The sequence below is a fragment of the Nicotiana tabacum genome, chromosome 19 (assembly GCF_000715075.1).
Source record: "Nicotiana tabacum cultivar K326 chromosome 19, ASM71507v2, whole genome shotgun sequence".
Lineage (NCBI taxonomy): Eukaryota > Viridiplantae > Streptophyta > Magnoliopsida > Solanales > Solanaceae > Nicotiana > Nicotiana tabacum.
The window spans coordinates 45,780,064-45,791,082 of NC_134098.1; positions in this window are offsets into that span (position 1 = coordinate 45,780,064).

An 11,019-nucleotide genomic window follows, 5' to 3' on the forward strand; every position below is an offset into this window, starting at 1 on the left:
TTTCATAAATTTTTGGAATGAGTGCTAAATTTCTTAAGTGAGCCTGGAAAATAGAAAGTAGAAGAGGAAAAGTTTGGAGTCCACGATGACCTACATGATAGAGCAAGAGTCCTTGATGAGTAAAGTCAATTCTTGAAGCTCAAATGTCACATTAGAACTATATGTGCATGAATGTTTAACTTGTCGCCTTGTTGATAATACATGAGCAGTGTGGGTAATTGTTGGTACCAACTGATGAGTGGATGGCTCACCTTTGAATCACTGAAATGACCCTTAACTTTTGGAGGTGGGAACTAATTTAATTGCTTGAGGACAAGCAAAGACTTAAGTTTGGGAGAGTTGATAAGTGGGGATTTTGACTGCTTATTAGTACCTTTTAACTTTTGTTTTAGTCCGAAAGTATTGCATTGTGTTCTCGGAACTAATAAAATTATGCAAAATTGCAGAAATGCTGCAAGTTTGGTCTCCTGAGATGAAATCCGACTCAAAAAGGAGTGTTCCAAAGCACAAGGCAATAAAGGGCGTAGAAGCATAAATGTGCGGTCCGCAGAAGTAAATCTGCGGCCACACAAGAAATTGCGGATTGCAGAATTCCATCTGCGTCCGCAAAACAAGAAGAAAAATGTAGCAGACCTTTCAGCAATGTGCGGACCGCACATGAATTATGCGGCCGCAGAATTGGGCTAGGAGACAAAGATCAAAGAGTATGCAAAAAGACCAAGTCCAGGAGCCTTTGTGAATTGCGGACCGCACATGAAATTGTGCGGCCGCAGAACCTCCCGAGGGGCATTTTTGTCCGAGATTTTTGGCCCTGTATAAATAGACGAGTTTCACAAAATTAGGTCAACTTCGAACATCTGAAGTTGCTATAGCCGTTTTTCTTTACTACTTTAGGAACCTTTACATTATTTTGGTGTATTTATATTAGATTTCATCATTTTAATCTTCCATTATGAGTTTAATTAGCTTTTATTCTTTATTTTCTTCAAACCCCATTATGAGTAGCTAGACTTTTACTAGGGTTGTGACCCAACCCTAGCGTGTAAACCTTATGTGTATCTAATTTAGTGCTTGTTTATGATTGGGTGTTGATTATTTAGCTTAGTTCATGCTTCAATTTTAGAATTAATGGTTACAAATATTGATTCATGCCTATTTGACTTAGTCTCTACTTGAGAAAGAGGGACCTAGTCTAGGATAACTTAGCTAACAAGGAATTGGGTCAATTGAGAGATTGATTAACCCGATTAAAGGGTTCAACCTAGAGATAGTAATAACTCGACTTGAGCTCTTATCAACTGTTTTGGTTGATAACCATTTGGACTTGAGAAAGAGAAATTGGGCAAAATCACTCTCTGACCAAGAGGTATTGAGTGGGTAATATAGAGTTGTGAGCTATAATACACCCCAATCAACAAAACAAGCATTAACGTCTTTATCCCATTAGGCAAACACCTAGGTTATGGCTACAACCCTAGGCCTTTATACTATTTGGAAAATCACCAAAAATACTTATTCGCTTCTAGTTTCTTTTCTTAGCTTATAACTACTAGAGTAAAATTAGAATTAGAAATCAAAACCTGTTGTGGAAGTGCAATTTAGCTATTCTTTTTGCTTTCATCAAGTGTATACTCCTAACACCCCTAGTAACTCCCTGATGAAATCGACCCCGACTCTTGTTGGGTACTATTTTTCCAATGACCGTTTCTACTCACTATTGAGTACGGATTGGACGTGGACCACAGAGTCAAATAACAAGGCGATAATTCAAAACCTCAAAAAGAAATTAGAGGATGCTAAAGGCAGGTGGTCAGAACAGCTACCAGAAGTATTGTGGGCGATCAAATAGCGGCAAAGTTTAGCACAGGAGAACAATATTTTTCCCTTGTGTACAGTGCGAAAGCTTTGATTCTGATGGATATAGGTGAACCGACCATGAGGTATTCCCGGGCAAATGAGCAGAAGAATGATGTAGCAATATTGAATAAGTTGGACTTGCTAGAGGAGCATTGGAACTTGGCTTATGTAATAATGATGGTGCAAAAGCAAAGGATGGAAAGATACTACAATCGCAGAGCAAATCTTCACTATTTCAAAATCGGAGACTTGGTTTTACGGAAAGTAACTCATAATACCCGAGAAGTAAATGCTGGCACATTAGGACCGACTTGGTAAGGACCTTACCGGATTTCAGTTATAACCGATAAAGGTTCATATCAATTGAACAATCAAGATGGACTAAAATTACCAAGAAATTAGAATGTAACTCACTTCAACAGATACTAATGTTGAAGATACTTGATGGTACTGAAAGTATGCGCTGCACTCTTTTTTCCCTTCGTCCAGGTTTTGTCCCAAATGAGTTTTCTAGTAAGGTTTTTAATGAGGCAGCAACGAAAAACATACTCCAAATAAGGATTGACAATTGCAACAATAACTCTAGTATTTAAATTCTCATACTTTGCATCCGAACACTGGGAGGAAAACTATTGTATATCAGAGCACTAAAAGTGTCAATAAAATCAGGGACTACTAGAATCGGGAACTATATCTTGAATTTAAAAGTTCAGTTGCTTTGAAAAACCTCGAGTCAGGACCGAAGACTGTATGACCATCCCCTTAGAAATAAGTAGTACAAGTTAGCCACATGTATTGGCAACTTTATTTACTTAAGCGAATGTATAAATTTTTTGCTCATGTAAAAGTACTTTTATAAATGGAAGGAATAAATAAAATTTCTTTTGTTTTTATCTTATTTTTTGTCTAAATGACATGACATAGTCTTTTTCATTTGAATTTTACGTAAACTTCAAATGCAAGTCTCGAAATAAATAAGAGACGTCCTCTTCAAGAGCATCGTAAATATAAGAGCTCTCTCTTATGAGACCCTCATAATTAAAGGGTAAACACCATAAGTATGAATGCCTAGTATTAACCGAATGTAAATATTTCTGGACTTTATCAATAGAAATATAAAAAAATATCTTTTGCAGAGAAGTTAAGTAAAAAATATGTCTTTTATTTCAAAATAATGTCGAACCCAATAGAGGTTCTGACATAATTACAAAAAAGGAAAAAAATGTAAATACATTAGTTTATTTTATCAGTAGAGTCTGAAGGGTGAGAAGTTTCTGATGCATCTTCTGAAGAAGTATGCTCACCATTGGGTTCAATATTTTTACCCTTATCTTCATCATCATCTTCAGTTTCTTCCTCGATCTTTGAGGACTCAAAGCAAGTGCTCAAGGATCTTGATGCAGTGGGCCGAACAGGAATGTTCTCGGAGACAGTTGTCTTAAAGGCAAGGGCCTCAGCGATGCAGTCATCTATATTTGAAATTCTTTGACATCCTCCAAAGTTTTCCTCCTCATTTGATAAACTCAAGTAAGAAAGAATCTTCTTGAGTTTGGAGTTTGTCTTGGAGTCTTTGGAGTTTCGACTGCAACCGCTCATTATCAACTTTCTAGATGTCATAGGTCCTGGAAAGTTCAGTATTGGTCTTCGCATGTTCGCAATTTTGCTCCATGACCCTTTTGAGCCTTTCCTCCATTCTTGACCTCTTTTCTTCGGCCGCGGTTGCTTCTCAATTTTGGAATATAAGTTTGCTTCCAGGCTGTTGATTTTTTCCATGGAAGTAGACTCACGCTCGACTACCAAATTCACGGCATCCTACAGATCTGCCCACTTAACCTTCAATTCAGCAAGCTCAGCATGCAACAAAGTGGCCTCTTGGCTATGGGCCATCTTTTCTTGCTCAGTCTGCTCTAACTGGGCTTTAAGTTCATCTATGTGAGCAAGTCTTGCCTCTAGAGCCAGGAGGTGTTCAACAAGTTGGTCCCGTTCAGCAGCAAGTTGATCCCGCTCAATAGAAAGTGTCTCTTTATATAGGATCATCTTCTATAAGCCCTTGGAAGCGAGGAGGTTAGCCTGTAAAGTCAAAAATTAGAGTTATCAAAGATGATGGTTAACAAGTGTAAATGAAAAAGAGAAGAATGAGATGATATATGAGTAGCAAGGTGCTTGTTGTTGTTGATTAAACATTTTGTGGAGATACCGTCCATTTTTCTCCAGTCCTTATCTGAAGCCAAAGGCTTCAATTAGTTGGCTACTACCACCGGCATGGAAAGAAAATGGCATTCATTTGAAATCAAAAAGGTAACATTGTATTTACTGTTAGGGTTCCGGATGGATGCCGGGAAGGAATTTTATATGTTCCCTTGATCGGGTGATCGGGGGAATGCGGATCTTTCTCTTATTCGGTTGGGATTGGTGGTAAGGCAGGTGTTGGTGATGGAAGAGTTGTAGATGTAATAGAAGTTGGAGGAGCATCAAAAGCGGCCTTCTGACCAGAGGCAACAACTGGATCTTGAAAGCGAGATTCAACATTCTCAACTAAGTCGGACTCTTAAAAGAGTCCTTATATGTCATCCGATTGAGCTAAGGGAGTTCTTCTTTTTTCTTCTTCTCTGAAGAGAAACTGCTTGATCATCGTCCTTAGTTTCATCTTCGACAAGGACCACTGTGGTCGGTCCTTCCGAGATCTCTTCTGTGACTGGGGGCTTCTCATTAGCCTCAGCCTTAGAGGTATGCTTTCTTTTCGATTTTTTCCCCTAAGAATGGTGACTCAGGGAAGATGTGCCTTCACCGGAAGCAAGAGCGGCATCACGATCCTTCTTCCGATCAAGGGCTTCTTGAATCCTTTGTTGGGCCACCTTCGGGGCATGTGAAACCACGATGATGGGACAGACAGATGATCCCTTCGGAAGGCCTACATGTTGTAAGAAGTCAAAAATTATCTATTGCATAGAGTTAAAAGTTAATAAAGGAAAGAGGAAATTTTTCGCACCATAGTTCTTGGCCTTCCAGTTGAATCTAATTAAATTTTCTTTTAATTATGGGAGTCTAGTGTGGATTATATTAAATTTTCTGAACCTATTGGGTTAGGTTCTCAACTGCTGGAGGAATCTAACGGGTGGCTGAAATAAGAGAAAAGAAAGTTTAGTAAAATGGGATATTCCTTTAACTCAGTAAAAGAAGTATATTAAGAAAGCTTACGAGTGTAATTCCAAGATTCGGGAATATGAGATGTTGACGCCGTTAAAATGTCCTCGAGAGAGACAACAACAAACCTCTCCATCCAACCACAGTCATTGTCGTCATCAACACTGGTGACGGTGACATAATGACCACGTTTGCTGAGTTTGATCACGCCTTTGCGGAAAATCTTAGGGGCATAGAGGTTGATCATATGAGCAAGAGTAAGGTTTTCCTAAGCCCGAAAACATAAAAATCGAAGGCAAGCCACTGTTCACCATATTGTCAGTCCTACTTGAGCCAAACAAACTTGGTAGTTCCCGCAAAACTCCAAGATGATTGGGTCTATTGCCTTGCTAAGTCTTAAAGTGGAAGGGTATGTGTAAACATAAATGTACCCTGGTTTGCTGAATGTAATCCTCCCTACTTTACTGGGGGCTAAAATCTCAATATTCTTCCAGCCACAGTCCTCTTTCATGACAGGAATACTGGCCGGGCGAATAGAAGAGAGATATTCACCAACAACTCTATTTATGTCGTTATCGGAGTCAGAAGATTCCTTTTGAACATGGAGATCCATTTCGCAAGACAAATGAGAAGTGATGATCGTGTTAGTAGAGGGAGGATCGACGTCAGGTTTCTTAGACTTGTTCTTCTTGGATGGGCTGCAGCCGATGCATGTCCCTGTGTAATCGAAGGAAGAAATAGCAGAAGGCATAGTGATGAAAGTAAATTTTTAAGTTTTTACTGAGAAAAAGGGAGTTGCAGAAAAGCTTTAGGGAGACTCGAAGAAGAAAGTTTTTAAAAGTGAAAGATGAAAGTGGTGAAAAGGGAACAAGTTTATAGGCGACATAATGCAAGGCCATCATTACCTAGGTAACTGGTGGAACTACTTGTCGAATCATAGGATAACACGTGTTTGACTCATTAAATGCAAAGAGACGTGCATCATTTTAAGTGTCAGAAACCGTTTAAGAAATTTTCCGCCAAGAAAAGAGGTCTTATATACTTTCCGGTCACATGAAGTTCAGTCACCGAAAAGTAAGGAGACTATATGTATAGGGTATAATTAACGAATGAGATGTGGACGTTCGTCGAGTTGACACGTGGCAGTAAATACAGGTAGGATATGAGTCAGCAAATAGATGACACAAGGTACAAGCATATGACCGGTATTGTATGAGTTCCTAAGCCATTAAAATCGGAGAGGAGAATTTGAAAGTAAGGTACTGGTTGAAGAAGAAAGTATTAAAGGAGCAGTCATTGCAGAGAATCCTAGCATTTACACTCAACTGTTATGCAGCTATCAAGAGGCGTCTTTATTCACTTTAAAGAGGAGCTTGGTTTGGGAATTTTGTCTCTCCTAATTTCGCTATAAATAGAGAAATTTATACTCATTGAAAGACACGAAATATTTGTATGAAGAAAGGCTAATATAACTCTCTTACTCTCCTAAACATTGATCTGTTAGAATTTTTTTTTCGATATCGTACTTGTTTCTGGAGAAGTTCAATTCAAGGTCTCGGCTTGTCTTTCCTTCAATTATTCTTATTTTATTCAATTTTGTTCTCTGTAACTTTATTTTCTCAAATCAATTTAACTCACGAATCTATAAATCACATTATAAATTCAACTATATCATTTTACGGGTTAACATAGTGTCAAAATAAGCTCTACACTAGTTTTGAGAAGGGTAGTGTATTATTTCCCTAGCAGCATCTTCATGAATATCACCCAGAGTCTTCAGTTGATCCTTAAACTCTTCTTTATAGGTAATCCAAGGACACCAGCACATTATCTTTTTCATATCTATACCCCTCCAGTTTTTGCGCCAATTAGCTTCAATGTGCCTAGAACACCATTTGTGATTAGATTTTGGAAGGACAGTGGAAACAGCTTCCAACAATCCCTACAACAATGAAAAATCAGTTAAAGATAAAGTGTAACTTAAACATACAATTGAAAAAAAATTGACAAACAATTACTTTTTGTATATCTGACATAAATGTCATTCCTTCACCATCTTCAAGCTCCAAAGAATTTTTCAGTAACTCCATAAACTACTGTCAAGTTCTGCCAGTTTCTTTATCAACTACTGCCCATGCAAGAAGATAAAAATATTTTACTGGATCTTGTGTCATGGCCACCAGTAGAATTTCCTTACACTTCCCTTTTAGAAATGTGCCATCTAGGCCTATAAGAGTTCTCAAACCTGCTTTATAGCCTATTTTCAAAGCTTCGAAGCAAATATACATTCTAAGGAACCTCATTTTCTTTCTGCCAAAGCATCCTTAGATATGTTTATCACCACACCAGAACCAAGGTTACTATCTCTCAACTCTTGAGCATAGGCCTCTAACCTATTGTAATCATCAATGAAGCTAATCTCAAATTTCTCTTGCACAAGCCTCTTTACCCTCTTCATCTTTGAATAGCTAACATTAAGTTTGAATTGATCCTCTAGGTCCACCCTTATGTCTTTCACCTTATATTTAGAATTATTTTAGACTTTGTTCTTGAAATAGTGTGCTAAAACTTGGGGAGTGGCTCTTTCATTCTTGTATGTTGGCTTATAATTATGTTATGATTTCAAAGTTTTAATTTTAAATCCTTGATCTCTATTATCCTAAGATATCAAGCACCTAAAAGGACAACCAACATCACATTTGTATCTAACTCTACTAGTATCACTCTTTAAAACTTTAGGCCCTTTTCATTAGCAATTGCATAAAATCCCACAATTCTTTTAGCTTCAGCCAAATCTCTAAAACTCATACCCTTTTTCAAGTCTTTATACTTGTCCAGTTTGTCATTGACTTCTTTAGTCCTTTCCTTACTAAAGAGATTCAATTGATCACTATCATAATCACTAGAGTCAAGTTCATATGCTTTCTCTTCCTTACATGACTCACAATCAGTCCCAACATCTACTATGACACTGTGAGGTTCATTATGGTGACTTATGCTAGGAGCTGACACGTGTTCTTCACCCTCATAAATAGCAAAGAATTGAAGCACACTAAACTGATTAGATAAGAGTTGTTGTAGTGTTCTGATTCCCGAATCACCTTCAACCAGAAAGTACCTACCCGAAGGCCCTGTTACTAGAAGTTGTTCTACCTTCTTAAACCCATATTTTTCAATGTATTCTGAATAATTATCTATATAAGATAGCAAATCCATATCATAGACTTGCAACAATTGATTTAATTTTTTAATGTATATTATTTGAGGGTTCAAGACCAACCCGCCCCCATAATTCAACACCAAGTCCACCTTTTCAACCATTCTTCATTGAAGTCACATGCAAGCCCTAAAAGAAAGGGGAAAGTGACTCATCAGACATATAAATAGAAGAAGAAAAAACTATCAATATTTAATATCGTAAAGTACAGATAAGAATAAAGTTTAATGGACCACATACAACTAGAAATGAAAAAAATAAACACAAAAGCTTAGAATAAAGAACTGATTGAGCAGACAACAAGGCCCCATCGGAACCCTAAATTGTTGTCATCCATAAAACAAATATACTAAAAACAGACAACAAAAAATGAAGAGGAGCCACATGCAACCTCAAAATTACTAAGCAATGACATTAAAAGTATCAAAGAAGCGGCAAAAGAATCCCCACAACTCAAAAGTAACACTAAATGATAAATTTTCAAAATTCCTAACCATATTTATTCAACAAAAACAGTAAAAACTTACTTGAACAGAGAAAAGACTTTAAAATTTGATCTTCAACTTGAATCTTTCGAAGAGATATAGCAGAGAGCAGCCAGATGTTTTACCCTACATCATCGCTATCATCGCAGCAAGTTTGAGAGAATAAGAAATGGTTCTTGGGTTTAGAAATCATCGACTAGGTTAGGTTTAATGGGTAAGATCTCATGGGTCGCGTAGAATGGGTGGGTTGGACATATTTTCGGTGGATTTCAAATCAACTAATAGTATAATGCCACATCACTAAAATAACTTAAATTTTTAAACAGATCTGGGTTATTTTGGTTGTTAACTATAAGGGCAGTTGTGAGCCAAAATATTAACGGGAATGTTATATTTAGCTCAATAGGCAGATGAGGAGCAATTTTAGACCAATTCTGATAGTTCAGGGGCAATTCAGACCCATTCTACAAGCGGCTACCTAATGTCATTTATGCACCTTTAGGAGTATGTGCTATATTATTAACCATAGTAGAAAACACTGAATTAGGGTTGACAAAGAAAAACATGAATTAGGTTGCGGGAAAAAATCATGAATTTTGTTCGAATCTGGCATTTGAACTCGGTTGGAATTATGATCTTTTCGCCTAAACCATAGTTCCAACTTCCAACCGAGTTTGAATGATAGACTGGCAGTTGAGCATCCTTATTTCTTACGTAGTTAATTTGTGAATAAAAAAGAAAATAAATAAGATTGATCCGTTCTATTTAATTAAGCAGAGTAAGAAGAAAGAAAAATTATGTAGCTTCTTACATGATTCCAATTATGTACTCCACTAGTTTTCCACAGCTCCCAAAAGAATACTAGTTCGGATGATGTACTTTGGAAATGATAAGAGGAACACAAATTCCAGCTAATTAATCAGAAAAGTTACCAATTTCCCCCAAGCTGTTAGTATACGATTATCTTAAATCTTAGACAGGACGCTCTTGCAGTATACTGATGACTTCAACATGAGAAAATCAGGTGCACATGCCTTGGCTAAATGAAATTTATTTGGTAAAAGAATTTTGATATACTTGGTAATCCCCACTTCCCTTTGTTACATAATGTCATATTCTAGTATTACAAATATGTATTAAACAAGAAAAATAATCTGCATAGCTATGCATTTTTACAATGAAGTTTCCTCAAACAAATAAAGCAGTGCAAAGACTGAGGATACATGATTTTGGCATCACCTATTTCTTTTGTTTTATCTATGGGCGTGCCATATAATAGTCAAGATACAAGTAGTACTAATCAGATTTTACAAATATTGATCATCTTGCTACATAGGAAATAAGCATCAAACAAGCAGTTCAGAATTCGTTTATATTGAAAGTAGTGAATTTCTGACCATAGAAAAAAGGTGAGAACTGCAGAAATTGCAACAGACATCTCCAACCCACCTCCATTTTCACATCCAAACTCCATTTTAGAGTCAAAAATTGAGGAATTTTGCTCCAACCCAGCTGCAAATTTGCCTCCATTTTGGAGAGTGATCAGTGTCACTCCAAATTCATCCACTTCATCACTATTCCCTATTATTTTTTTATTATTTTTTATTATTTAATCCTTTTAATTTATCATATTATATAAACCTAATTATGTTTACGTAATATCTTTATAATATTAATTTTACATCTTAATTTTGGCGTATAATTTTGATAAATTAATTTTCGTACATATATTAATTTTTTGTAAAATGGTAAGTTAATTTTATTATAAGTTATAATTGTATAAAAAAATATATAACCATCACAAAAATGAAAGGTGCAAATATAAAATGCAAGATGTTGCTAAAATTGAAAAGTGAAATTGAAAATACATAAAATAAAAATACATTAAAATTGAAAATACATTAAATTAAAAATACATAAAAATTGAAACTACATTAAATAACATAATAATTTAGTAGGGAGGTAAGTATTGAATTATCTTGTATCTCAATGATTTCACGTTTATTTGAATTATCCATTAATATCTATAATCAGTATAATATTTGCTTACAAATTATATTATTTAAAAAATTATGGTATAAAATAATTTTATTTCAAATGGTTTTATAAGAAAGAAATATGAATTATATTGGATGAAGATGTAAAAAAGAAAAAAAGATAGGATTTGTTTAATGGAAATAAAAAACAAAATTTAAATAAATAATAATAACATAATATAGAAGAGAGAGAAGAATATAAAAAGGAATATTTTTTTTTTGAAGTAAAAAATGGAGTAATGATTGGAGTTAGTTTAGAGAAAATGGGAACTGCAACTCA